A 24,238-nucleotide genomic window follows, 5' to 3' on the forward strand; every position below is an offset into this window, starting at 1 on the left:
CCTTGTATGGAGAAGCAAGGATTGTTGATTGTTGCAGGACTTGTTGGGGTTGTTTGTGACCTTATGGTAGAAGTTGCAAAGGCTCGTGACAAGGGAGGAACATGATGATCGTTGTGGAGGATTTAGTCATGCTTTAACCACTTTGGCTAAGTGCCCGGCATGACTCATGGATAGATTGAAGGGCACACACTTGGGTACGATGATGCTTGGGTGGACTTCTCATGGCCGAGACCAAGAGCAAGTCTTGGTGGAACCTTTAGTGGGGGAGCTATGATGGAAGGGACTCGTGATGATGATATGGTTGGGTGACCGAGTTCACTAGACCGAAGATTACAAACTTGGATGAGGATGACCGATTGTTGTAATGGGCCTACATGGTTGGACTACATGGGCAACTTAGTCATGGACATCATGTTGGATACATGGAGCATGGCAGTCTTATGTAGGGGCATTATGCGGGAGCACTTGTAGAGGTGTCACTTAAGGGCATCCAATGAGGAGTGCCAAAGCAGGGATGTTGTGCAGGTAGATTTGCTAGTGTGACATGGAGATATTTTACTTATGAGCCGATGGAGAGGTTATGCACTCTTGTACAACAAGGCCATGGAGTTGGATGGAGTTGTGAGCAGACTACGGAGCATTCCTACTACATGGAGAGCTGAGGCAACTTGCAGAGACCTTTGGGCCGAGACTTGTATGCTTGCTGAGATGTTGGTTGGGGATGGTTTATGGAGCTCATGATGACATGAGATTGTTGTGACTTCTAGGGAGACTTCATATATGATGGAATTGGAGGATCTGATGCATTGAGGAGCTGAGGTCAGAGACTTTGATGCAGGTGCATACTTTCAAGTACATGCATTGGTGTGGCTTGGAAGAGTGACTTGATGTGAAGGATCGATATGAGACACTTTGGAGTGATGGAGTTATAACATTGATGGTGCCTTGGTGGCTACACTTGGGCATCGGTTGAGCCGGGACTCAACCACTTTTGACACATGGGAGCTGATTGATCTATGATCATGGGAAACACATGGATAGATGAAACATGTGTATACTTGTTTCTATGGTAGACTTTAGGGATGACACATTGCAGATATGATGGAGGTTGCTTCATGGACCTGGATGTGGCACACTGAGAGTTGGAGATTGATGAGATGGTCTCTTCATATGGAGGAGATACACATATGCATGATGATGTTGGGATAGATGTGGCTGATTTCATGTAGCACATTGACACCAAACATCATGGACAGCATGTTGCAGATGAGATGACAACTACTTCATGGACCTGATCATGACTTATAATTATATGGAGATGGATTCTTGATCGATTTGAGGATGTGGCAGGATGTTTTGAGAAACAACTGATGGTGGCATGAGGATGTGAATTCTCATGGTTTGGGCGTGACGGTTGGATTAGCTACCCAACTAGTTCAAACATGGGGACTAGTAGTGTGCATAGATGTGTTAGCATTATGTTAGAGTATCATGGTAGCAGTTCACATGATGACACATGATGAGGTCGACATGAGATGTTGCAGTGAGCATGTAGCTTGAGATGGAGGGACCAGCCTTCCACGATGGGGAGCAGCATGTGGAGATTGTGACAGGGTGATCAATGGTCTGGATTGAGATGATCTCTGATGTCTAACATACCAATGAGGTGTATACCTTGGTATGGTGATCTTGGTGACAATTGGTTACCAGGGCGAGACATGGTAGAGACAATGGTTCTACATATGATGCAGAGATGTTTGCAGTATGTGGGGGAGTTGACATCATGGATATTGATGATCTTGGTGGATGGCTACTAGGATGATATGTTGTTAAGGATGACAACGACTTCAGGTGGAGGAGGATGTAATGTCCTGTAGTTCCACCCCGTTGTGCGATGCGGTTGGGCACCTGGCGACCTGGGCGCACGCACGGGCGAGCTGCGGTTATGCGACAATTTGCGACAATATGCGATGAAACGAAGTAACAATGATATGCGATGGCGTTTATACCCTCGGTTGAACGACTTACGATGTGGTTAGAGGCCGACTTAACCATGGAGCGATTGGGCATTGGAGAGGGGTGTGCAGGCGTTGGTTGGGCGGTCGGCTGGGCAACCCACCCACACATTATGGTTGATATTTTCAAATGCGTTGGAGCATTTCAAACATCGAAAATCATTCGATCATGAAGACTTCGCACAAGTGAGTAGTGCGCAGGTTCTAGTGTGTATTTGGAGAAGGAGGAGGTGCAGTTCTCATGTGCCCCTCCTTGGGCTAGTCGCACGATAGAACATTGCACTTGGTGTTGGGCGAAGGTGCAGGCAAAGTGCGCCCGGTGGTCGGATGAGGCGTGCACGGTGAATGTGTGGCGTCCGTTTGTGCTAAGTCTTGGCGTGGGTGTCTTGGTGGCTCGGGTGAGCGCTCGCCCATCGTGCAAGTGTGCACGAAGGTGAACGAAGGTTGGAACTGGATGTCGTAGAGTTGGGCAAGTGGTATTATGCGTTGTTCACACGATTTGGGCATTTGTCAAGAGTTGGCAAGTGGGACTGCGTGTGGGCAGGTGTACATGGTTTCGGTGTTTGCGACCAAACGAAGAGCAAACCGGCGAAGACGTGCGACAAGGTGAACGATGGGTTGGTGAGTCGTGTGGTGACCGTGCAGAGGTGCCGACGAGCTGGGCAACCGAGTTTTCCAAAGTTGAAAATTTGGCTAAGTATAATTTGGGGTTTCCTAAGGATTTAGTCTACACTTTGTAAAAGTTGAAAATTATACATATATTGATATTCGGGCAGATTCATATTGCAGGGAGTTGCCCCACCCTTTATACTATTGTGCATTTCTCTTGTTTAATGATGTTGATAATGAATGTGTATGGGTATTCATTGGTATAAAGGAACACATAATAATACTTGGTAACGAAAATAAAACTAAGTATGGAATGTTAAGGCGTAGTCTACAATCGTAAGTATTGGTGAAAAGAAAATGGTTGGTAGTGCCGCACCTCGCTATAAGCAGTTGAAAGACTACCACAGGTGTAGGGGTGTGACATTTAGATTCGAGATCCACTAGCACTACCTGAGGACAGTTGTCACTACAATTGTTGATCCTGTACAGCTGTAGATCTCATGATCGATGTAAAGCTCATTGCACATAAAAGCCATCACATCACATGAACAATTATTGCTCCTCTGTAGCCATCCATTCATGATATATTGAAGATGCACCATCACACTCAAACTTAAAAGCCTGAAGCTAGATTTAGCTTCATTAGTTTTCTACCCTATAGAATCACGACCAAAAGGGTCGCATCATTCACGATATTTCAGTAGATCAACATAATCCAGAATAGTTGCCAACATTGTCCACGCTCTTTCAATTTTCTTCGTAATACGACCTCACAGAGCGAGGGGCACATGGATATTCATTAGCATGCAATGGTCCAAGCATTATATAATAATGCAGTCTCCTGATAAGCCTGACGTACACTGCTTCAATAGACTCCCTTATAAACTCCTCAAATTTACCCCTCAGGGAATAATTCAGACCAATACAAGTGGTTCGACTCTGATGGAAGGCTTGCAGGGAGAGAGAGAAATGTTGACTATTTATTGTATACATATCTACAAAACCCCACACACACATATCTAAACAGGGAGAAATAGTGCTCACAACATAAATCAACTGTCACATACCTATATTAATCTATTTATGTATAGAACAATAACATTCAAGGCTTTATCACATCTTCCCGCCTTTTTCTAAGGGAATCAAGCCATATCTATTTCTGATACAATGCTAGAAAATTAGTGAGATGAGATGAGATAACCATTCCAGATACAACACAAATCACAGTCACTGTATTTTATTCATCTCCATTGTTATATATTTGTAGTAGATAGATTACGAGGACACATATAAATAGCTATTACAACTCATACATAGGAAACACTAATATCTAGATTCACTCCTCTTTACTCATAATGACAACAACTACACATGACATGAAAGTATTACTTTCAACATTATCATGAAAAATGAAAATGATAAATTATTATAATTAAAATATTTTTTGTTACTCAAAATTAAGGAGATGTGTAATTCCTTCCACATTTAAAATATGCTTTTAAAAAATATTTTATTTATGTTAATTAGGGTAAATATTTTGTAGTTGGTCCAATAATCTTCCTCTCTAAATTCAAATTTCAATAAAAGACATGTTGACTGTTGATGCCTTATGAACATTATTGCAATAGATTAAAGCTCGAGAAACATACTCTTAAATTAGGATAATTATGAGTTGGCCCTATAAAAACCTAACTGTTACCTTCAAACGAAAGAGGCCAATTTCTCTCCCTTAAGAGACAGAAAAGAAGAAAAAGAAAAGCTATATATATATAACTTAGCAACTTAAAATCGAAAAATATTTTATAAAAGTGAAAAACTACCGATCATTTTATTGTTGATGGATAATTAACTTACCGTTAGGATATTAAATCAAAAAATTAAATTAAATATTTGAAGAGGATATCCAATAAAAGTGGAAATATATCCCTCATTATGATTAACATTAAATATCTCCCAAAAAATTTCATAAGGAGAAAGTGAAATTCAACCTCTTCATCATCGATAACAATTGAATTTTATCATTAAAAAAAATTAGCATTATCAGAAAATATTTAATAAAAAAGAAAATTTACGTCTTCATAATAAGCTTTATCCACTAAAAAATCTTGAAAAAAGGTTTATCCACCTTAAAAAAAAAATGACATCTACACAATTTTAACACTATAGATAATTGTTATAAATTATTAAATTATTATACAAAACAAGTAACCACCTTATCATTATATTATATTGTAATATAAAATTATTATATTTTATACCAAAAAAATAACCTCTATAAATGTTTGTTCATTGACTATTTTTTTTACAATATTACATTTTCATGTCCAGTTTTAGATTTACAATTGTTTTAGGTTAAAAATACAAATTTAAAGATTAATATCCCTATATTTATTTTAATTTTTGATTTATCAAACAACTAGAGGGATCAAATCTCTGAATATGCAAATTTCAAATTTCTTTTTGAATTCAAAATTTGAAAAAAAAATTAGACTGATAGAAGTTTGATCCTTCTTTAAACTTTAGTAAATCTATAGTTAAAATATAAATTATTAATAATTAATGACTATAATTATTTATTTTGATTATTTTATTATTATTATTTTTATTCCATATTAAACTGGACAGCAACTCTGGACACAATTAATAGTATATAACTACATATACTAGTAAATACCATAAATAAATTAGAGATTTCATAATTAATATTTAAGATAATTGTTTTCATTAATAACTATAGCATGGTTTTTTTTTTTAATTGTATTATTAATATTAAAAGTAACATATTTAATTATTATTTAATTTTTAAAATCCAAGAATTATTATGCGACCAATACAATCATCAATTGCATACTAATACCTAACGCCAATTGAAAATTAACCAAATCATTGTTGGGCTCACCGTATTTAGTAACGATGCTTATATATATAAGCTAAGCTTTGGTTTTTAATTTTAACATTAGTTTTGTTATCATCATAACTATGAAGTATGAAGTGTATGTCAATATTTAAATAATTAATAATTATATGAAAAATGATCATAGTAATATCTATATCTATATATATAATTCCAGTGGTTAAAAAAAATGTTATACTAATAAGTATGTTTACTTTGGAAAAGAGTTTTAGAACTTTAATTTAATTATCAATAATTATTAGGTGGATAGTGTTATCATTTTGTGATTTCCCTAGGCTGAGAAATGAATCTTATTTAGGTCACTTAACTAATAGGATACTAGGCTAGGTAATAGGCTCAACAAAGTTTGATTTTTTAAAGGTATGTTGATGAGAAAAGTCGCAGATCTATTGAGGATGGAGTCATCACAAAATTGATTATGTCTAGTGAGATGATGGAAAAGAGAGGGTTATTTCACAAGGGAAAGGTAACCAGTTTTGGTGGTAGGTTTAAATTGAATTTATGAAGGAGGTGAATGTAGAAAAATGTGAAAATCTAACACATTAGAGAATCAAAACATGGATGGGTTCTAAAGCGTTGTTTTAGCTGAAAACATTGATAACTTAGAACTCTAAAAAAAACGAGCATTCATTTAGGCTGAGTTATGAATTAATCATTTGATTTTCCAAGCAAGAAGATGTACATAAAAGAGCACAAAACCACCAATTTTCTCACTCATGAATCCCTGCAATTTTCTCCACTGCATTTTCATTCATTTAGTGGAAAAAGTCTTCAAAAATACAATGCACAAAATGTTATCCTCCAATCGCAAACGCCTACTTACTATTCTTTTTCATATCTTTATACAACATCAGAGACTTCATATCCTAGTACAGGTGGTTGAATTCATTGACCAAAACCAACTTTCAACCCAATACATTCAAAATTTATTTCATTATTGGAAAACAAGAACAATTTTCCTAATACCCAATACAAGCATTAAACATCATTAATTTGAAATATCATCCAATAATCATTTAGAAAAACCTCTAAAATAAAATTTCCACTTATTTTCATAACATTAAACCACTACTAAAGTTCAAAAATTTGAAATTTGAACTCATAAGAGTTGATTGTTCAAATTCACACTGCATTGAGGTGGTTTCCATGATTTGTACGATTGCGGCCATTGTCTATCAAAAAGAAGCATATGGTATGCTCCAAATGTCCCTATTATGGTGCTATTCCTCATGAAACGAATTCAAAATACTTGTAGATGCCTTTTTTACTTGTACTCCATTTTTGTCACATGCTGGTATGTTTTCACACTGCCTCCAAAACTGAAACACATAGTGACTTTTATTTAATACGAGATGTTAGGAACACCAAGATGAGTGTTGGAATATTTACAGAACCTTGTTATGATATAAAAACCCTTGAACTTCATTCTACCAAACTTGTCAAAATTTGTACATGGAAAGCGGAACATGCCCTTCGCTGTGAGTTTACAACTGCCATCAAAACTTTACCTTTTGATCTCCCAAACCAAAAACAACGTTTCAAAACTGGCCACAGGTTCCCTCATGGAACTCCACCTTAGAACTAGCCTCTGCAAGTAATTATAGTTTACCTTTCTTCCTCTTCCTTCCAGCCTCTTTGACTTTAGTGAGCTTTCTTTTCACCAACCAGAGTCTTCTCTTGAGCACCAATTCTTCTACATATAAATTATTTACTTGCCTATGCAGAGGAAACTTCAACTTTAGTTTATAATTTTCTTTGTTAACTACTTGTAAAAAACCTCTTCCTCTTTAAACAACACCCACTTTTCCCTGTGATCTTTCTCTGCAAGTTGATCCACTTGATATTGTATCCCTTCAAATTGTTCCACTAGTTTCTCATAGTCCTTTTGTTCATAAAAAACCAAAGCCTGAACATCTCCTTTTCTTTCATATGTATCTTAGAAAGAGACCTAGTCTTAGGTCTTCTAGAATGATCCACTATCTCCTTTATCTCCTCAACATCAGAAACCATTTTACCTTTTCCTTTGTTAAGATGTGCCAATGATTTTTTTGGTGGCTCATTTCTTCTGGGTACTATTTCGAGACACGTTACGCCTAAGATTTGTATTCTCTTGCTATAAGTAAGCTATTGTCACATGGGCCTTTTCCAACTGATCTTGTAACTTCATAATTTTTTGGTACTTCTCATAAATTTCCACTTCTCTTTGTGTTCTCTCTGATTCCATGACTTGAATTAGTGATGATGGAAAAACTATAGGTAATCTCTTGGTTGCAGCTCTAGTTCTTGTGATTCGGATCTACGGGGGAGGCCCCCAAATTCTAAAAAATTGAAATGGATCTTGGTGGGGTAGGCCCCAACATCTAAAAAAATAAAATGCGGGAAGAAAAGTGGAGAACACTTAGTAAACAAAACCATTTTTTTATTGTTAAAACAAGGAATAACTGTAAAATCTACGTTATGGCGGACAATGTCTTCTTTTACAAAATGTGACTTGTTACTTATAGTCGCTTTTTAGTTACAATACCACAGGTAAATTCCATGGGTGGGTAAATACCATGATTGAATGAATACCATGGGTTAATGCTACATACAATATTATGGGTGGATGCCACTTACAACACCATGGGTAGTTTCTATCTGTGGACGAATACCACGGGTGAATGAATACCATGGATAGATGCCACTTTCTATTTAGATCATTCCTCCCTCTGAAAGAAGAAATTCCCCCCATTGCATGAAGTTCCCTCCTGAGAAGATTGTTTTGAATATGAAGAGGCACTAAAGAGAAAGGTTTTGTGTGGTTAACCCATAACCATTATGGACTAATATCCAAGGATAGAGATGCCATGTAAATCTTGTGACCGAGTACGATACTGATAATGTGTGACCTAGAAAATGGACTTCAATGAAGTGTGGGTTTGTCGATGACCCATAACCATGAGAAACGAAGATCCAAGGATAGATATATCGCGTAAAGTTTGTGACCAATTGTGATACTAACAGTGTGCGTCCTAACAAATGGACTTCGATGACAAACATTTTGTGCGATTGACCCATAATCGTGATTTTTACTGCTCATGAAGTAGGAGGTGCCTACATAACCTGTGGTGGGAGGTAATGTCTCCAAAGCACCCAAGTTGAATGTTGTTATGCTAAAAATGATGACTGTGAAGGAGGTGCCTACTAAAGCGAGGTGTGAGGGAACATGCTCTGAATGCTGCTCTAGATATAAAAACTAATTTAAAATGGGAATAAGTCGGTCAATATATCTTAGAATAGTTATCATAACCTATTTCTAGAAATATAATGACTATTCTACATCTTCTGATGGAATTGGAAGCCCTATATAGACATTGTGGAAACTTGGATTTGCGCGACAATTCTCCTGCCATCACAAAAGTTCTGAAAAAATAGATGATTTTAAATCAGTGATATATCCCTCATCTAAAATCCAATTCAACAAATTGTATTTTTGAAATTGGGCAATTTTTCGAGAGGAGAGTGTTGACCTATCTTTTTCCCATATTTTTACAGTTTTTATCAAATAGTTCTATGCTTGTGACTAGCGTTTCTAATCATTATTACCTTATCAAGCTGATAGTTAGAGGCATTTAGAGACAATATCTATTAAATTAATAAATTCTTCTTGAATAATGTTTTATGTGTAAATTTCATTAATAATATGTGTTCTTGGTAGAAGATGAATAAGTCTAGCACCAGCAGTGCACGAACACTTCTTAAAATGCATTTCAGTACAGAAGAAGAAACAAATTTGAGTACGGATTCACAGAAGCAACATCATGAATTCAATGACAAAAATTGAAAAACCACATACCTGCACTATCTCATTCAACGGCCCATTTCATGGCAAGATTTCACTCTCTCGGGAAAATTTCCACAACAACCACAAGATACCATTAAGAACATCTTATGCTTATGAGATTCTTCATAAAGAAACATTGATTAGACTGAGAATTCTGGTTCATTAATGTTCATTGTTTGTGCAAGAAATGGCTATTGCTAGCTTCCCAATTTTTGGCAATATGAGAATGGTTATGTATGCAGTCCAATGCTACAAAATGATTATACAAGTACAATGCGCATCCATGGCTTTGAGCTTGGAACATCAACAATATGGAATGCTTGTATAAAACTAGAATGATCAACGAAAATGGTGCAAAGTCATCAACCAATGAATGGAGGAGGGTGCACGTCCATGACCAAAGACATGATTCAGTAAAATCTATGCTAGTTCAAGTTTGGTCGGAGGAATGTGCTTTGTGGATGATGACTCGAACTGGTTTGAAGCTTCAACTATCTCACCAACAATTACGTATGGCGAGAGGTTACTTGCATGTGGTGACCGGCCAGGGTAACACTCTTCAATGTATGCTTAAAGTCAAAAGAAAACAAAAAGAAAGATCTTGCAAGAGGAAAACACCAAAGTCATGGTAGTAAATAAAATTAGAAAACTGATCTTGTTGTTCCTCACAACACTGGTTTGAATAGATACTTCACAGTGTTTAGATAAGTGTCCATGCCATGTTGTCGTAGAAGCCAAATGGTTTCTAAGCAGGATTGCCCTCATTTAGTATTCTATGGACCATCTAGTGCCGGAAAGGAAACTTTAATCATGGCCTTGCTTAATGAGATATTTGGTCTAGGGGTTGAGAAGGTGTAGGTAGAAAATAAGTCATCGAAGATTGAGGCTAGTGCAAGTACCATTGGTGTGGAGTTGAGAATAGCATCAATTAATCATGACGTGGAATTGAATCCTAGTAATGTAGGTTTCCAAGATAAATATGTTGTTTAGGAGATTATCAAAGAAATGGCTAAGGGTGGGCCCATTGATGTAAATTGGAATAAATGCTTCAAAGTGCTTGTTCTCAATAAAGTTGATAATATTTCTAAAGAGGCCCATCAATCTCTCTGACACACAATGGAAGTCTACAATGGAGCATGTCAAATAGTTTTACATTGTGATAGTGTGTCGAAAGTACTTGAAGCAGTGAGATCTCGTTTCCCGAATATTCGCGTCAGTTGACCTTCAAGGGAGAAAATAGTTGAAGCATTTGAATATATTGCTAAGAAATAAGGACTACAACTTCCTTTGGGATTCACAGGTCGTATAGATCAACAATCGAACAGAGACTTAAGGAGAGAAATTCTTTGCTTTAAGGCTTGCAAGTGCAACATTGGAACTTCATTTGGCTTCTTTTATGTTTTAGATCACCATGGAAAAAACAAGGGAAGGAATATGTATTTAATACTATGTTGAACGTGTCTGCTTGGCTATTGGGGAAAGGGGTTGTGACAAATATAGCAGACCAACGAAGCTCAGCCAGCTTTAATCGATGTGCCTCTACCAGCAGTGTGTAACGGTCAATTATTTCTAGAAGCCAATCACCTGCCCGAACTCAATTGGAAACAAACCCTCTTGTTTTAATTGTAATTAATGTATATTAACATACGATCCTAAATTTATATGCCATATAACAATCAATCTGGTTAATTATAGGCAACAATGCTACTATAAAATGAAGATTTTTGTTCACACATAGGAAGGACTGGATCACACAAGATCGTGGGATTACGTAAGAACACTAGGCTACATGGAAATCAAACCTGTAAATTGTATTATTTGCAGAGTCTGTATTTCAATTGCGCCATAAAAGGAATCTAAGCCCAGTGGAATGATCCCTGGAGGGGAGCACAGGAGCCGAGCATTTAATTATCTACAATTCATGTAATTTGGTTTCAATAGAAATATGATTGTGCAATTAATTTATATTTTCTCGGCTAATTCGAATTTCTGAGATGGGTTGTTGATTTGATTCTTACAGTGAGATTGAGTTGGTTGTTCAGGCCCATCATCGAGTTCGTTAGCTAAATTTCTTGGGATTTATTTATTTCACTTCTTTTTATTTCTTGTTATTGTGATTTAATTACATGCTTGTGTAATTCATTTGACTACGTTTTATTTCTTGAATTGTGTACTGTGATTTAAACTTTGCTTTGCCATTTCATGATTTCTTAATTGCATAGGTTTGATAAATTTAATGCCAATGTCATTTTAGGATTTATTTATGTTCGAGTAATTAGATTAAAAATAGAGTAAACTTAACAAGTGATTCTTTCTCATTTTCACTAATTGCCATGTTCTCTTTATTATATAACAAAACATATTTTTAGTCTGTAGGGATTCAAGACAGGGACAAAAAAATAGTATAAGAGTAATAAGTATTTCATTTGATTCACCATTCATATTGTTTGGCACTTATAAGCAATCATTACATGGAATTTATCTTGGTGTTTTAAGAAAACAACATTTACTCAAATATCAAGATTACTTTGAGTACATTTTTAACATAATTAAAGTGTCCAACAACACTCTTGAAGATATCCTCATTCGATGATTTTAAATTATGGATTGAATATTTCCATACACTTATGATTTCTTTCCAGCAATAGTACTTGCATCATTCGGAAGAAGCATTTTAAGTACAGATTTTAAAATAGTTGAAATTGAATTTGTTTCATGCTTTCATATTTGTAACGTAGTTGTAGTCTTTTAAGAAGATTTGCATTCTTTATTTTTTGCAGTATGTTTACTTTGGAATATCTTTTCTAGAATGATTTCCTTTTCGAATTGTTTTGTTCTTACAAATCCCTGAGGTCATATTCTGGGATATATTGTGCTATGTCTCTAAGTCTTACAACCCCAGATTGACAATTTAAATGTGGGTGTAAATCTAGCATTTATACCTCCCAACATTTTGGCGCTGTTGCCAGTGAGGCGTTGTAGGATAAGGCCTCATGATTTGTTATGATTTTCTTTGTAATTGAATTTTTAGATTAATGAGATTCCCCTTGCTTACTGAAGCATACTAGAAAGTATTGCCAGAAAGCTCACAGGACATATTTTCTTTAATGCAAATGAGTGATTTTCTTTACTGCACGTGTAGTTGTTTTCTTTACTACAATTGAGATTTGTTGATTTGTTTTTTTACTTTTACCATCGTAGGGCAAGTAAAGGGTGGAGATGAAGAAAAGACATGAGTGAAGAGCCACGCATTTTTTTGACTTTTGTTTGGGTCACTCCAAAGTTTGGTTTCTCGAATAAATGAAGATTTCTAGGTGGGTGCTAATCAGGTTTTCCAGCTAGCAAGAAAATGTGAGGAAGTGTGATGCGATTCCAAGATTTATATAAAATTTTAGCAGAAGCTAGGGTATCTGCTTCACAGAAAGATCACATTTTTGTGTCAATGAGAGAAAGTTCTATTCCTATGGAAGAGAAGATTCATGACAATCTGGAAGATCTTCCTAAGGAGTTTAAGAAGCTCTAGATCATGCATGATGAGGATAATCCATTAGAAGAAAAACATATATCTGATCTGTCCTTCACTTTAGAGGATATACAAAGAAATGTGGAGGATTTGCATGATGTGTTGGATGTTGCCAATGAATCAAGTAAAAAAGAGTATATGGATCCCATAGAATCCTGGTTCCAAATGAATGTCAGTATCTACTCCTCCTTTATCATTCAAAAATTGGTAGCATCACATCAGTTAGTGCAACTAGTAGCTCATGTTTTGTTATTTTCTCATATATACTTTCAAATTTGAACATGAGTATAATTTTCCTTCTTTTGCGCATATGGATGTATTGGAAGTACTCCTATACTTAAAAAGGATTCTTCTTCTTTTTAGGGTAGAGTAGGGTAGGAGAATAAATTAATAAAGTTGTTATAATAATGCTATTAGCTTTTTGATTTTCAAAGTATAGCAACTGAAACTGCTTTTGATCCACATTAGTTGTTGAAACACATCTGTGACAAATATTGTTGAGTATGATTAACTCTAATACCTCATGATTTTTGCAAAAGTAAGCATGATTAATCACTCCAATAATTTTTCGTCTGAGATATATATTTTCAGTTTCACTTAGAAGGTACTACTGGAGAGCCCCCTATGGTGGACCACTCTCATAAAAGATAATAATAAGTTGTTGATGAAAACACTAGCATTATTAACTCAAAGAATGTTTTAGTCATTATCTGGGATATTTTTAATATGTCCTTAGGGTAGAGGAACTAGCTAGTAATGGTTAGTCATTAAAAATTTGTCATGCCATCCTCTTCTCTTATGGAGTAGATCTGTCTCCCCACTTATTTAGTAACCTCTAAAGGTTAATCATAATCAAAGTTTATAAATGATTTAGGGAAGGATAGGAGGTCTTGTGATGATCCGACCTACCACGATCATAAGACCTAACATGCATGACATTACTGCTTCTGGTCACTAAGCCAGAGTAATGGATTTCAATCGAAAAGCTGGAAGACATGAGGTCTCATCACGAGTCGGCCTCTTCATCCATGTTACTTTTTGTGAGTGGCACTACCATCAGCTAGTTACCAAGCCAAGACAATGGCCTTCATCTAAAAGTAAAATAATCTAACTGTGAATCTATATCTAATAAGTGGGGCAATGACATTTCACTAGGTTAAAAGAAATCCCTGATGAGGTTATGGACACCTACAGGTAGTAGGGCCATGTCTATGGTATTAAAGTTGATCATATACTATGATTTGCTTGGTTATCCTTCTCTTTCCATGAAGCTCATCATTTTAATTCTTGGACAATGGTTTTAAGATGATTTAGATATGATGTTTTGAGTTCTATCTTTCAAAACTCAAGAATATTTAATGAAGTGGTACCCTTAGTGAAGGTAATTCTTTGTACTGATTAAGGAGAAATTCAGTTTTGCATCTATATTACAATAAAATTTAGAATGTTCAAAAAAGAGGTTGCTGATTGGTCCAAGAAAGTGTCATAAAGCTCAATTTTTATCTCCCTTTTTTCGTATCATAACTCACTTTAATTTTCATGCTAATTAGAGTGATGAGTTACTCAGTGATGACTACTCACAAGGTGTTGATTGGGAGCACTGTGTATTGATTGTAGTTACCTCTAAATGCATGATACATGACTTAGGTACAGTATTGTTATAATAGGTGCATAAATCTTGTGATATTCTTCTTGAAAATTGCACTTTTTTCAGCAAAAGTTGATTTTTATCATAGGACTCTTGACAAAAACAAAACCAAGAGTTCATTTGGGGCAAGATAAGAGGTATGTGCAATACTTTTTCTCCATAATGTCTACTTTTTGTACCTGATTCTGTTACATTACTACAATTGATACTTCAATTAGAATTGTAACATGGTTTCAGCTGGTATTGTAATAGTTATGTTACAGGTTAATGAATGCTTTAAAATAATAGGCATCTTCATCCTTGCTGAAATTTTTGTTGATATTTATCAGAAGCATAGTTTGATATTCAAACATTTCCCCCACATTATTTCATATTTTTATAGTCTAAAGGTTTGGCTTGCACGAGGATGTGCAAGAAGATCTATGTAGGGGGATGTTGAGATGCCTTTTTGCCCATATTTTTACATTTTTTATCAAATAATTCTATGCTTGTGACTAGTGTTTTTAATCATTATTATCTTATTAAGGTGATAGTTAGAGGAATTTAGAGACAATATCTATTGAATTAATGAATTATTCTTGAAGAATGTTTTGTGTGTAAATTTCATTAATAATATGTCTTCTTGGTGGAAGTTGAATAAGTCTAGCACCAACAATGCAGGAATGCTTCTTAAAATGCATTTGAGTATGGAAGTAGAAACATATTTGAGTACGGATTCACAGAAGCAAAAACACAAATTCAATGAAAAAGATTGGAAAACCACATAACTGCACCATCTCATTCATCGAACGATTTAATGGCAAGATTGCGCTCTCTTAGGAAAATTTCAACAACAACCATATGATACCGTTAAGAACATCTTATGCTTATGAGATTCTTTATAAGAAAACATTGATTGGACTGAGAATGTTGGTTCATTAATGTTCGTTGTTAGTGCAAGAAATTCCTATTGCTAGCTTCCTGATTTCTGGCAATATGAGAATGGTTATGTATTAATTCCAATGCTACAAAATGAGTATACAAGTACAATGCGCATCCATGGCTCTGAGCTTAGAACATCAACAATATGGAATGGTTGTATACAACTACAATGATCAAGGAAAATGGTGCAAAGTAATCAACCAATGAATGGAGGAGGGTGCACGTCCATGACCAAAGACATGATTCACTAAAATCTATGCTAGTCCAAGTTTGGTCAAAGGAATGTGCTTTTGTGAATGTTGACTCGAGCTGGTTTGAAGCTTAGGCTATCTCACCAAAAATTACGCATGGCAAGAGGTTACTTACATGCAATAACTAGCCAGGGTAACACTCTTCAGTGTATGCTTGAAGTCAAAATCAAAGAAAAAGAAATATCTTGCAAGAGGAAAACACCAAAGTCATGGTGGTAAATAAAATGAGAAAAGTAATCTTGTGTGCTCCTCACAACATTGCTTTGAATAGATACTTTACGTTGTTTGGATAAGCCTCCATGCCACGTCATCGTAGAAGCCAAATGGCTTCTACGCAACACTGCCCTCATCTACTATTCCATGGACCATCTCGTGCCAGAAATGAAACTTTAATCATGGCTTTTCTTAAGGAGATATTTGGTCTAAGGGTTGAGAACGTGAAGGTAGAAAATAAGCCATCGAATATTGAGGCTGGTAAATGGACCATTGATGTGGAGTTGACAATAGTATGAAGTAATCATCATGTGGAATTGAATCCTAGTGATGTAGGTTTCCAAGATAAATATCTTGTTTAAGAGGTGTCAAAGAAATGGCTAAGAGTATGCCCATTGATGTAAATGGGAATAAATGCTTCAGAGTGCTTGTTCTCAATAAAGTTGACAACCTTTCTAAAGAGGCTCATCACTCTCTTTGACACATAATGTAATTCTATAGTGGAGCATGCCAAATAGTTTTATGTTATGATAGTGTGTCAAAAGTACTTGAAGCAGTGAGATCCTGTTGCCTGAATAATCACGTCAATTCACCTTCAAAGGAGAAAATAGTTGAAGTTTTTGAATATTTTGCTAACAAATAAGGACTACAACTTCCTTTGGGATTTGCAGGTCATATAGCTCAACAATCTAACATAGACTTAAGGAGAGAAATTCTTTTCTTTAAGGATTGCAAAGTGCAAAATTGGAACTTCATTTGGCTTCTTTTATGTTTTAGATCACCATGGAAGAAACAAGGGAAGGCATATCTCTTTAATACTGTGGTGAACGTGTATGTTGGGCTGTTGAGGAAAGGAGTTGAGAGAAATATAGCAGAACATCGAAGCTCAGCTAGTTGTAATCGACGTGCCTCTACTAGCAGTGTGTAAGGGTCAATTAGTTCTAGAAGCCAATCACCAGCCCGAACCCAATTGGAAACAAGTCCTCTTGTTTTGATTGTAATTAATTTATATTGAAAAACGATCCTAAATTTATATACCATATAAAAATCGATCCGGTTAATTAGAGGCAACACTACTGCTATACAATGGAGATTTTTTTTCATGCATAGGAAGGACGAGATCGCACAGGATCGCTGGGATTGTAGAAGAATGCTAGGCTATGTGGAAATCAAACATGTATATTGTATTATTTGTGGAGTCTGGATTTCAAGTGCACCATAAGAGTAATCTGAGTCGAGTGGAATGATCCTTGGAGGGGACCACTCGTACCAAGCATTTAATTATTTAGCGTTCATATAATTTGGTTTCAGTAGCAATATTATTTTGCAATTAATTTATATTTTCCAAGCTAATTTGAATTTCTGAGATGGGTTGTTGATTTGATTTTTACAGTGAGATCTAGCTGCTTGTTTGAGCCCATCATCCAATTCATTAGCTAAGTTTTTTAGGATTTATTTATTTCACTGCATTTTGTTTCTTTTTAGTGTGATTTAATTACATGCTTGTGTAATTTATTTGACTGCATTTCATTTCTTGAATTGTGTAGTGTTATTTAAACTATGCTTTGCCATTTCATGATTTCTTAATTGCATAGGTTTGATAAATTTAATGCCAATGTCATTTTAGGATTTATTTATGTTCGAGTAATTAGATTAATCATAGAGTAAACTTAACAAGTGCTTCTTTCTCATTTTCACTAACTGCCTTGTTCTCTTTATTAGATAATAGAACATATTTTTAGTTTGCAGGGATTCAAGACAAGGAAAAAAAATAGTATAAGAGTAATAAGGATTTCATTTGATTGACCATTGATATTCTTTGGAACTTATAAGCAATGATTACATGGAATTTATATTGGTGTTTTAAGAAAACAACATTTACTCAAATATCGAGATTACTTTTGAGTACATTTTTAACATAATTAAAGTGTCCAACAACATTCTTGAAGATATCCTCATTTGATGATTTTAAATTCTGGATTGAATATTTCCATACACTTATTATTTATTTCCAACAACAATACTTGCATCATTCGGAATAAGCATTTTAAGTACAGATTTTAAAATAGTTGAAATTCAATTTGTTTCATTATTTCATATTTGTAGCGTAGTTGTAGTTTTTTAAGAAGCTTTGCATTCTTTACTTTTTGTAGTATGTTTACTTTGGAATCTCTTTTCTTGAATGATTTCCTTTTCGAATTATTTTGGTCTTACAAATCCGTGAGGTCATATTTTGGCATATATTGTTCTACAACTCCAAGTCTTACGACCCCATATTGACAATTTAAATGTGAGTGTAAATCTAGAATTTATACCTCCCAATAGAGACCACATCTGCAATCTTTTTTCTGAAATTATGCATTAAAACTGCAAACATTATAGGAGATTTGCCATCCATGAATTGTCTTCAGGAAAGGTTTTGCAACACAACTGATTTTAAATCACTGATATCTCCCTCATCTAGACTTCGATTCTGCCAATTTTATTTTTGAATTTGGATAATTTTTTCGCAAGGAATCCAAATTTGTTATTTATTTTTGTAAATGTTTCATCAAAAGTTTTAGATCTAACTTATGAACTTGCTGCCCAAAACATTCCTGCAAAAAAATGAAAAAAAAAAAAATCTTCCCGCTTTGCCCAAGAAAGTGCTCTATGGAGGTTGTAGCACATGCATGAAGTTTGTTGAAGATTTCTGCAAAAAATGAAACTAAAATATTCTTCAAACCCTCATTCCCATGGATTCATAACTTGAATTTGATACCATTGATTCAGATCTTGGGGGAGACCCCAATATCTAAAAAATTTAAATGAATCTTGGGGGTAGAGTTCTGAAAGATCTGAAAAATTAAAATTCCAGAAGAAAGGTGGAGAACACCCAGTAAACAAAATCATAAAAGAAAAATTATTAGCAAAAAGAATAACTGTAAAAGCTACATTATGGCGGACAATCTGTCCTTTTACAAAATATGACTTGCTACTTAAAGTTTTTTTTAGTTACAATAGCACAGGTAAATTCCATGGGTGGGTAGATACCATGGGTGAATGAATACCATGAATATATGCTACTTACAATACCATGGGTGGATGAATACCATGGGTGAATCCCACTTACAATACCATGGGTAGATTCCATGGGTGGATGAATACCAAGGGTGGATAAATACCATGGGTGAATGAATACAATGAGTAGATGCCACATTGCATTCAGATTATGTTGGCACCCTCATCACCCATTCTACCTCAAGGGATGCCAACTTCTCTATCTCAGGGGAAAAATGTAACTTCTTAGCACTTTTATTACCAACCAATTTTCTTTTAGTCAGAGGTTTCGAGGCTAAGCTTGTTGCTGCAGGTGAAGCTTCTTTAATCACAATTGAGGGAGTGTTTTTCTTTATCCTTTGACTGTTTGAAAATAGGGCTACCCATCCTGAAGAAAGCAATACTTCCTACCATGACTTCTCTAATTTCTTCTCAAGCTCATTCATTACCAACAATTTTGTGAATGACAAATGGAACAAATTGGTCTGAATTTGAGTTCCTTTACATTGAACCCTGTCACCCATCTTAAATAATGTCCTGAATAGATAATAGGGAATATTTAAAGGTTTGTTTCCAGTAAAATGCATTAGGAGCATAATCTGATAGTGATACAACTTGTTGAATCTCCCCTTACATGTCAAGTGTCTTTGGATGACCTCCAACATTTTTCCATGATGATCTTGTAAATGGTGAACCATACTATTTCTTATGTTTTTTCTTGAGAAATTTTGTGAAGGATACCAAATAAAAATCCGTCCCTTTGAACCATTCCTCCCCACTCAAAGGTATCTCAGTAGTCTCAACTATTGTTTGAGTTGAGACAGGGAAAGCCATGCTTCCCACTTTTTCTTGTACAACCTGAAAACATTTAACAAATTCCTTTATCAATTGCAAATGATATCCTTGAATTCTCTGACAAAACATCATGCACTGTACTTGTTCAAAATCCATCCTAGTGGTTGAATCTGCATTAATGGTTGTGATGTCTTGTGGTTCAAAATGTAGAATTGCTCCATCCCTTTTTTTGGCCTCCGATGTTTTCATGGTTTCACTTTTGCAGCGATGGATAGTTTGAGTTTATGGAAAAAAATCTTAGAGAACAATAGAGGCGTTATGGATTTTAAAACTTATGACAATATATTTAAAAGACAAGCCAAAAATTTTAGCCAAAACTCCAAACATGTTGTCCTTGTTGAAATGGAATCGAAACCGTTTTAAGGACGCCTTCAAAAATTTGTCATGGTCATTGAATGATTTCCTTGATGAAGACTTCATTACCAAATTAATGTGGCTTACTAATTCTAACTTAAAATGGAACTAAACCACTCATACTAACTAGATACTCGTGACATGACTTTTGTACCTTTTACAAGTGACCAAAGACCTTTTATGATTTCCCTTTTTAAGGAGAAATATAATTTTAGACATTGGCCTCTTAATCAAAACGACAAACCTTACAAAATACCTTATTCTATACCTAGACCTTTAAAAAAATAATAATCAGTTTGATTGATGACTAATATTCTTAATTTTGTGCTTAGATACATTGCAATACTAACAAGATTCAAATTCCTAGACATATGACACTAACATGTGCTCCAATGGGCATGGAATCCTCCTTGTGAGGTGTCAAGAACACCATAGACTGTTAGCCTTATCCTTTGGGTGCTTTATTGACTCTTAACTAATTAACTCGAACTTAGTTGCATGACTATGACTTTATTACATATGGTTTCAACTCATAAGAAACTCATGGCCTTCACTTCGAGCTTCAATTTCTGATGGCAGCAACCCACACCTTCAATACTGAAAATAATGATGATATGTACATTGATGTGCTTAAATTAGCTAGAATCAAGTGAAGTAGTGTTTGAATAGCCTACCATTAATATGCCCACCAACGATTAACTACCCTATCAAGTATTTCATAAAATAGGCACTATTCCCATGAAAAGTGGCAATTTTATAGAGTCCCTTCGATAAATTTTCAAATTTTCCATGCTTTCCCTTTTCTTCATTCTTGGCATCCCATATGAACACAAGGTCATGAATCTTGAAATCATAAGCCTTTATTCTTTATCACGACTCATGTTAATGTTGTCTTGAATCAGCCGAGTGTTATTGTAAACTTCCTCCCTAGTCTACTGCAACTGTAACATTTGATAATCAATCTCTGCATACCATTTGGTTCCACCTACACTTCCTGTAATAATTTCATTATTGGAACTCCTAGGGAAGTATGAAAAACAACATCAACTTGATAAACCAATTGGAAAGGTGACATTCCAATTAATTTCTTAGTACTTACCCAGTCTGCCCATAATGCATCGATTAATTTCTTATTCTAAATCATCTTGTTCGCATGCAACAATGTCTTTATGATGTTAACTAAGCTCTTGTTTGAGGACTCTTCCAGTCCATTTCCTTGCGGGTAATAGACAATAGAATGGCTAAGAACTACATTATACTTATTGTATAAGTCAATCATTCTTTTAGAATTAAATAAAATAGCATTATCAACAATAATCTTATGAGGAAAGCCAAACTTTTGAGGGAATGTTACCTTCCAAGAATTTAATAATCACTAAATTTGTGGCCTACCTGGTCAGAACTGCTTCAATCCACCTAGTAAAATAATCCATAGTTGTCAATACCCATCTGTGTTGAGTTGATGAAACCAGATGAATCTCCTCGATGAAGTCTAATCCCCAGTGTTGAAAAGGCACCTCCAAGGAAATAGTCTTTACTAGCAAAGGTAAAAGTTTCTTCTTCCCTTTAAATATTTGACACTCATGACAGCTAGAGACCATTATGTCCACATCAACAAATAAGATGGGCTAGTAGAAAAAAACTCTCAAGGATTTATTTCTTGTGGTCTTACAAAATATATTCCTCCATAGTCACCTTTATCAAACTCCTCCATTATCCTATTTGGCTCATCCTCTAACAAATAATTCAACAATATTCCTCCTGCATCTTTCCAATATGAAGACTGATATATAATGTAGAACTTAACAACTTTCAACTTAAGAAACATCGCCTTTGTTTTTGTCAAACTAGGTGGAGCATTCAAATGCTTCAAAACATAAATGATATCTGAATACCAAGGGGAATAAATGAACCTCTCTGATACCTATTGGACCACCTCTTCATCATTGTCTTGAGCATCAATGGAACTGATTTCTAATGCATGTAAATTTGATTCAACCATTATTTTTAGAAAAGCCATGACCCTTTATAAGTTTACTGGGCTCAATTTCAATATCATACTTCAAAATAATTTCTATCTACTTACCTACTTACCTCTCTTTCCATCTAGGTGAGCTTGAGTGAGAATCTCTTTCACTACTGCATTGGCAACAAAAGAAATTACATGAGAATGTAATATATAAACTGTGAAATCCTTAAAATTATTTACCAGTTTAAAATCTTATTTCTCCATTATGTTATACATCAAAGAATCATCCCTTGATCCTGTTATGAAACCAGCTCAAGAAAAGATAGAAAAGATAGATCAACGCCTTAGAATTCAACCTCTTCGAGGGGGCAACCTCCTTTACATTACATAAATGAACAATTCTTGGATGATACAAATGACAAGACCTCCTTTCTATATATAGGATTCTAAGGAGTCATAATATAATAAGAGCCGACATAACAATAATAATGTAAGGGCACAATAATAACAATAGTGGGCTTCTATGGGGCACAATAGTAACAATATGGGTACAGCAATATAATAAGGGGGTTGTGCTAATAACAGTAAGGGGTTACACTAGTAGTATAGGGGCCTAACATGCCCCTCTCCTTCAAAAAGTGTTTTCCTCAACGCTTGACTAGTTCTTGATGCATCTGTAGAATATTCTTGTCCTCCCATGTGGAATCTCCAGCGGGTAAGTTCTTCCACTTGATGAGATACTCTGAAATTGATCGATTTTTTAGCTGTCAGGTTCTTGTTTCTGTGACTGCTCCAAGTTCCAAAATGATTTTTCCTTCCTCTTCAAGTTTTGGCAATATTGTTTGAATTGGGATCTTCTGCAACTTTTGAATGAGTGGCTACACTTCTTCTTCCTTCTTCCATTCATCCCTTGCTTCATTTATCCAATTCGGTTGGATAATAGAAATAACACAAAACAATGCTTCCATATGCTCATCCTTTCTTGAGAGTGCATCTGCAACAAAATTTTGCTTCCCTTTTCTATAGATGATGTCAAACTCATAACCCAATATATTTGTGACCCATTTTTTTTGTTCTTCTATAAATAATGTTTGTTCTAAAAAGTATTTAAGACTATCGTGATCCATTTTTACCTTGAAGTGTCTTCCCATTGGGTAAGGTCGCCATTTCCTAAGTGCATGTAGTATTGCCAACATTTCCTTCTCATAAATAGCTTGCTTGAGATGTAGTTGTAAAATTACCCAATCACCTACACCAAAACCTTTTTCACTACGATGTTGATCTACCAGTTGTTTCATTTGATTCTACACCAAAGTGGCATTATCCTTTAAAAGTTGGAGAACTTGTTGTTGATACTCGATGTGATATTTCACTACTTGAACTTTTTTCTTCTTGATATGTCCTTCTAGCTTTAGGGTTTGAGGAGTGGTAATTTCTTCCAATGCTTTACAAGATATGGTCGGATTCATTTCTTGATGCTCAATGTGATCTTTCACTTTTTGAACATTTTTCTTCTTGATATGTCCTTCTATCTTGATAATTTGAGGAGTGGTAATTCTAGCCAATGCATTACAAGATATGGTTGGATTCATCTCTTCTTTCTCGATGTGATCTTTCACTTATTGAACCTTTTTATTCTTGATATGTCCTTCTATCTTGAGAGTTTGAGGAGTGGTAATTCTTGCCAATGCTTTACAAGATATGGTTGAATTCATTTCTTCTTTCTCTGGGGTTGGTTCCTGGTGTATATACTCTTCTTTTGATGTTTCTTGATCCTTTTCTTCCTCCTCATCATAATCTATGTAAAATAATTTCTCCTCAGCACACTTATGACCTTTAGTGCATTTACTATCACAATTGTAACAAAGCCCTTTTTATCTTTTTTCTTCCAATTGTTGTGGTGTCACCCTTGTAGGTTGTGGAAGGCCAGGAGAAGAAAAACTTCCATAATTATAGTCATGAGTGGTTGGATTCCTTGTTTCCATAATTTTGCTTTTGATTTTTCTTGCCCACTTGAATGCCTTCTCCAATGAATTGGGTTCCCCAAAGACAAAGTTCCTGTTGAATGTTATCCTTTAAAGTACCTATGAAGACATCAATCCTT

General features: G+C 35.2%; 2 pseudogenes; both read left to right on the forward strand.

Annotated features, from left to right (window-relative positions):
* The first annotated feature begins 10,099 nt into the window (after nucleotides 1-10,099).
* LOC149183395 (replication factor C subunit 5 pseudogene) lies at nucleotides 10,100-10,816 on the forward strand (annotated as a pseudogene).
* A 5,211-nt stretch (nucleotides 10,817-16,027) lies between these two features.
* LOC149183396 (replication factor C subunit 5 pseudogene) lies at nucleotides 16,028-16,845 on the forward strand (annotated as a pseudogene).
* Nucleotides 16,846-24,238: the final 7,393 nt, after the last annotated feature.

This window comes from Pinus tabuliformis, chromosome 3_2 (assembly GCF_031772625.1).
Source record: "Pinus tabuliformis cultivar Carrire ecotype Pingquan chromosome 3_2, CPIR1, whole genome shotgun sequence".
Classification (NCBI taxonomy): domain Eukaryota; kingdom Viridiplantae; phylum Streptophyta; class Pinopsida; order Pinales; family Pinaceae; genus Pinus; species Pinus tabuliformis.